Raw genomic sequence first — 6,142 nt, forward strand, 5'->3', positions numbered from 1 at the left:
TTTGTGGTCCGGTTTATTGTTATTCAGTTATTTACCACACATAGGCTAGTTCTCACCAGTAGTTTACCTGTGGGTTTTGTACTAAGACCATAGTGACCACAAGTAAAATCACGTGCGGCTCTTCATTTGTTAGATCTGTGTAATTGTGGTTTATACCTTGCTGGTATACCATGGTTTGCTGGTTTAAACTGGTCTAAGCTTGTCTCACAAGTCTTGCCAAGCTGTTACTGGTTTAGAGGGCCAGCAAACTGGTACCCCATCCTAACCAGCTGAAAAGCTCTCAAAATCCTTATAAAACCAGCCGACAGACCAGCAAACCATCATAAGATGGCTGAAGTTTTTCAGCAATTTGTTAGGAATAGCCAAGAGGTCTTGTACAACTTTAAACAGGTTTATTTTGAAATAATGACTGTCCTACTGTGCACTGTTCCTAATTAATATATAATGTATTCACTTATCATCATTACTGTTATTATTATTTATTTATTTTTATGGCTGCTGTTTTTGCTTACACTGCGTGTACTCCTGTTATTATTTCATTGTTCTCCTTTCTTTTGGTTTTACTTCATGTAGAATGCTGTCCATGTGTAAATTGCATCATAATGATGGATCCACTATTGCAATTGTCCTGCTTGGAAGTAACTTTGTTCTGATTCTTTTGTGGCATGGACCTTTTTATTAAAACAATAAAAATAATACAAATTTGGTGATATATTTATATACCTAATGATATTAATGAATTATACAGTGGGTACGGAAAGTATTCAGACCCCCTTCAATTTTTCACTCTTTGTTATATTGCAGCCATTTGCTAAAATCATTTCAGTTAATTTTTTTTCCTCATTAATGTACACACAGCACCCCATATTGACAGAAAAACACAGAATTGTTGACATTTTTGCAGATTTATTAAAAAAGAAAAACTGAAATATCACATGGTCCTAAGTATTCAGACCCTTTGCTGTGACACTCATATATTTAACTCAGGTGCTGTCCATTTCTTCTGATCATCCTTGAGATGGTTCTACACCTTCATTTGAGTCCAGCTGTGTTTGATTATACTGATTGGACTTGATTAGGAAAGCCACACACCTGTCTATATAAGACCTTACAGCTCACAGTGCATGTCAGAGCAAATGAGAATCATGAGGTCAAAGGAACTGCCTGAAGAGCTCAGAGACAGAATTGTGGCAAGGCACAGATCTGGCCAAGGTTACAAAAAAATTTCTGCTGCACTTAAGGTTCCTAAGAGCACAGTGGCCTCCATAATCCTTAAATAGAAGACGTTTGGGACGACCAGAACCCTTCCTAGAGCTGGCCATCCGGCCAAACTGAGCTATCGATTGAAGGGGGTCTGAATACTTTCCGTACCCACTGTATCTGTAATTGTCTGATACAATCAGTTAATGTGGAGCAAATCAAAATAAAGCAAGGAAAAAAATGAATATGAAATTGCGATCAGAATATTCCTGAAAGCTATTAGAAATAATTTCTGTCAAAATTTCTCCATAGATATTTTGTTTCAGTTATTGACATTTTCAAAACGAGCAAGTACATTTTCATCTTTGGTCTCATCTTTGCAATATTCTAATGTAATTTGACAGGCACTTTTGCTTATAGCTATTTCATGAATAAATTTACATAGAAAGCTGTGAGTTTTGTGTGTGTAGCCCTGTCTTGAAAACATGAGGTCTATATCTGTGCTGTTGATTCTACCTCTATTGTCTTGCGCAGTGTTGAGAGGAATTCATCCTGACGTGTAGTGTCAGACCCACAGATACTCAAGAGGATTAAGTCTTTAATCTGTCACTGATTCTTCCGTGCTGCCTCCAAAAACACTTTTGTTCTCCTGTATGCCATTTCAGTCTCCTGTCAGAACAAAATACAGCCACCAATTTCATCAAAACCACACAACTGTAAATAAATGGGGTTTTAAACGTGTGTGTGTGTGTGTGTGTGTGTGTGTGTGTGTATGGGGCTGTCGGTAGGCCAAGATCGTAATCTGTTTGTGACTGTGTTGATGTTCAGACAAACATGTAACTACTTCCTTTGTTTGATTGCGAACGTTAATCTGTGTAATAGTGTGTTTACAGAGAAGCCATTGAGTACAAACTCAGATGGGGCTGACACACACACACACACACACACACACACACACAAAAATGGAAATCAATTACTGTGGATTATATGTGTCAAGGTCCTGGGATTGAATGACATAGGAAGCCCTCTCCATTGCAGACATAAGAGCATATAGGTAGAGCTAAAGTGAGATTAGGTCCAGAATAAGCACAGAGTGGCAGATTTAGTGCTGTGGAACCAGACCAGAGGGTTTTACACGACTGCCTTTGACAAACAAAGACTTTCCAAACTATTGTTAGAGTTACATGCATTCCTCAAAGTACAAAAAGAGTGCTCTGAATGCATTATTGACAGGCTGCTTGGTCCTTCTGGTGTTTGTTGTTTTGTATATTTGCAACTTATACAACATTCTCACAGCTTTGAGAAACTGAGAGTAGTGCTATATGCATTAGTCACAAACGGAGAAGGCCATCTCAGACAGAGACGTAACCCAGAGGTTCTGGGGTGCTCAGGGGTGCAAGTGTTAAAGCTCAGGATATCTCAGTTATGCTTTAAATAGAAGTTCTGTCTCAGATGTTTCTCCTAATTAATTGTATACAGTAAGAGAGTATAGAGGTATATGTTTAATGCAGAGAGTAACTCACATAAATTGATCTTTGTAAGATTTTGAAAGAGAAACATTTAGGTTCATATTGAAATGTTTGAATTTTTATCATTTGAATTTATTTTTACATTTGGTACCTTTCCTAAACTGATCACAATTTGAGATGTTGAGATGTTCTGAAAGGAAAAGCTTGTTTGTTATTTTTATTTCTTACAGGAAAGCATATTCTTGACATACTTTTTTTTTTTTAAATATACACTACCATTCAAAAGTTTGAGGTCTGTAAGATGTTTTAATGTTAAGTCTTTTATGCTCATCAAAGCTGCATTTCTTCAATCAAAAATACAGTAAAATCGGTATTACAACTTAAAATTGCTGTTTTCTATTTGAAAATATTTTAAAATGTAATTTATTCCTGTGATGGCAAAGCTGAATTTTTCTTCAGTGCCACATGATCCTTCAGAAATCATTTTGATATGCTGATTTGCTGCTCAATAATTATTTCTTATTACTATGAATGTTTTTTCTCATGTTTCTTTGATGAATATAAAGTTTAAGGCAATATAAAGCATTTATTTAAAACAGAAATCTTTTGTAACATTATAAATGTCTTTACTGTTTATCAATTTCATAAACAGTATAGAAAATTTCAATTTCATAAACATTTGATAGAAAATATCAAAATCATCAACTTAATGCATCCTTGCAGATAAAAGCATGAATTTCTTACCGACGGCAATCTTTTGAACAGTACTATATATTTATAAAAGTATGTCAAGTGTTGGACAGGGAAAATTCCTAAACATTGTATTTGCACTGGTGTTTCTGGTTGATTATTAACATTGTAAAAGTTGGCTTTTAAACTGCTTTGAACATTGATCCTTTCCTCAGTATTTATGATGAAGAAAACATGATAATCATGTAAACAGTTTCTTCTTCCGTTTGAGATTTACAGTAAGTAGTGAGGAACTAATTTAGATCTAATTTATGTATTTAGAGAGGTGTGCGCTTATATGTGTGTGTGTGTGTGTGTGAGAAACTGTGGATAGTCTCGCATTACATTATTTCTAAACATAAACCTGTTTATGCCTCACTCATCACATGTCTGAACCTTTCCATTAAGCTTTTGACTGTGCCAGTTTGGTCTGTGTCTGAATGATCATTTGAAGAACAGGTATCACAGCTTTTACTGTGTGTGACTATTGCCCAAATTGCCATGGCAGCCACCATTTTCTGGTTTTCTTTCCAACTCGGAGCAAAACCTTCTGGGATACTACCTAAACATTTCCACTGTTTCAGTTGCAGCTTTGAAACTGGCCATTCATAATGCTCCTTAAAGGAATAATTCATCTGAAAATGCAAGTTCTGTCATCATTTACCCACCCTCACGTCATTCCAAACCTGTATGACTTACTTTCTTCTGTGGAACACAAAAAGAGAAGTTTAGAAAAATGTTCATGCTGCTCATTTCCATAAATGAAAGTAAATGTGGATGGACTCTGTCAAGATAAATTAAGAGCATAAACGAACATTGGAATACAGAGTAAGAATCATATAAGCAACTCTTATAGTACTTTTATAGTATTTTTTTGTCTTTTAAAGAGCCCATTCACAACCAATTATCCTGCAAGAACAGCAGCTTAGAAATTCTGCTGAACTTTTGTGTTCCACAGAAGAAAAAGCATTATAGGACATACATACTGTATTTGGTGACTAAATGATGACAAACACACAAAAAGACTAATAATGAGTTTCATTAGGCACTATTTTGGCATTTCGGTTCATTAGCTTATACTACATTGTCTTTTAAAAGAGTCTGTGAGTCAAGGAGCTTTTCTACTTCACTGAATCTTGGTTTTTAACCATTCCTGAATTCATTTTAGGCTCCATAACTTGTCTTTTACTGTAAAGCCTGTGTAAAGTCCAGCCAGACACAAGATTAGTGTATACCAGGCCGGGTGTGGCCGTAATGACAGTATTACCTTAACACAACAACGGCGATAAATACACTGTATTATAAAGGGTGGAGACACACAGTGACCTGTATGTTTCATCTGTTTGAAACATAGCCTTACTTGAGGGCTCACGTTTACATTTTCCCATGGAATCCTCAATGGCTTTAATGTCTTGAAAACAATCTCGTCTCACAAGCAATCAACCTTTTACCTTTATCCAGAAATATTCCTCAACTCAACAGATGTTACATTTTCCATCAGCTGTGACATCATCAGCTGACATCACGTGGGCAGCCCTGTCTAATACCACTTAAACCCACCTTATTTGTGGGGGGGGGGGAACACATCATCATCCTGTACAGCTAGAGGGGTTGGTGTGACGGAGCACCTTGACATCCCATTTTGTGTTCCTTCGACATTAGTGATGGTGACGGGAAGCTGCAAATAACCAGACCACCTCGCAGGACCTCAATTAGCATTGGCGTAATGCGAATCCTCTCGCAGATCTAATATCGACCATTATCTTAATGAGGCCTCTAGTCACATGTGGCCACAAACAGGCGAGGAGGATTTCCTAGATTTCAACAAGGGGTTGAAGCTCTTCCTGTAAATTGACCTGAGACAAACAAGTCAGGATTAGGATGCAGGTTGGGAAGCAGGTCCTATTGAAAGAATAACACAAACTCAAATAGCAGTTATTATTTGGAACATTAATAAGGCAGATGGCACACAGACATCATGCGTTCAACACAAAGGCAGGCCTAGAGGCTTTGGAGTATTTGACTGCTTCAGGGTTATTATAGGGCTGGAACAAAAATTAAAACCATGAAAAAAAATGTTACTTGAAATAAAATAAATGTTGATTGAAATAAAAATAAAATGTGGGAAAATTATTTTATTTCAGCTAGTTACCAAAACAACATTTCCCATTTTCATTTAGTTTAACTTGATGTACTAACATGACTTAAACTGAAACTGAAAAATAAATAAATAAAAAAACTATATAGATGTATCTTTAAAAACGAATAAAAATGACAAATCACAAAATGTTAGTAATTGTGTTGTGTTTTTGTCCATTTTAATATTACTTTTTAAAATATGTCTATATTGTATTCACTTTTCTTTTTTCTAACAAATTACAAAAAACAATGAAATATGCAAATAAAACTAATTCAAAATTTTAAAACTATTATCATTGATACTAAAATAACCCTGGTGTCCATGATATTGATATAAGCAAGGCCTCCGACTGCCATTCAATAATATGATTATATGATTTGTTTGACATTTGTATGTACTTTTATTCCATTAATAGTTGCATGACTGAAGGTTTGACTCTGAACTTGGCAGTTCAGTACGTTTACTGGAAGCGTTTAATATTACTATTTGTGATTCAAGCATATGTTCTGAATTCTCTACATCCATATTTAGGGGTTGAAATGTTGCCCGGAGCTCACGGTGTACTGTTTATGTCTGTTGGGCGTGCCGCGTGGGGTGCTATATC

The sequence above is a fragment of the Sinocyclocheilus anshuiensis genome, unplaced genomic scaffold (genome assembly GCF_001515605.1).
Source record: "Sinocyclocheilus anshuiensis isolate Anshui unplaced genomic scaffold, SAMN03320099.WGS_v1.1 scaffold939, whole genome shotgun sequence".
Taxonomy (NCBI): Eukaryota; Metazoa; Chordata; class Actinopteri; order Cypriniformes; family Cyprinidae; genus Sinocyclocheilus; species Sinocyclocheilus anshuiensis.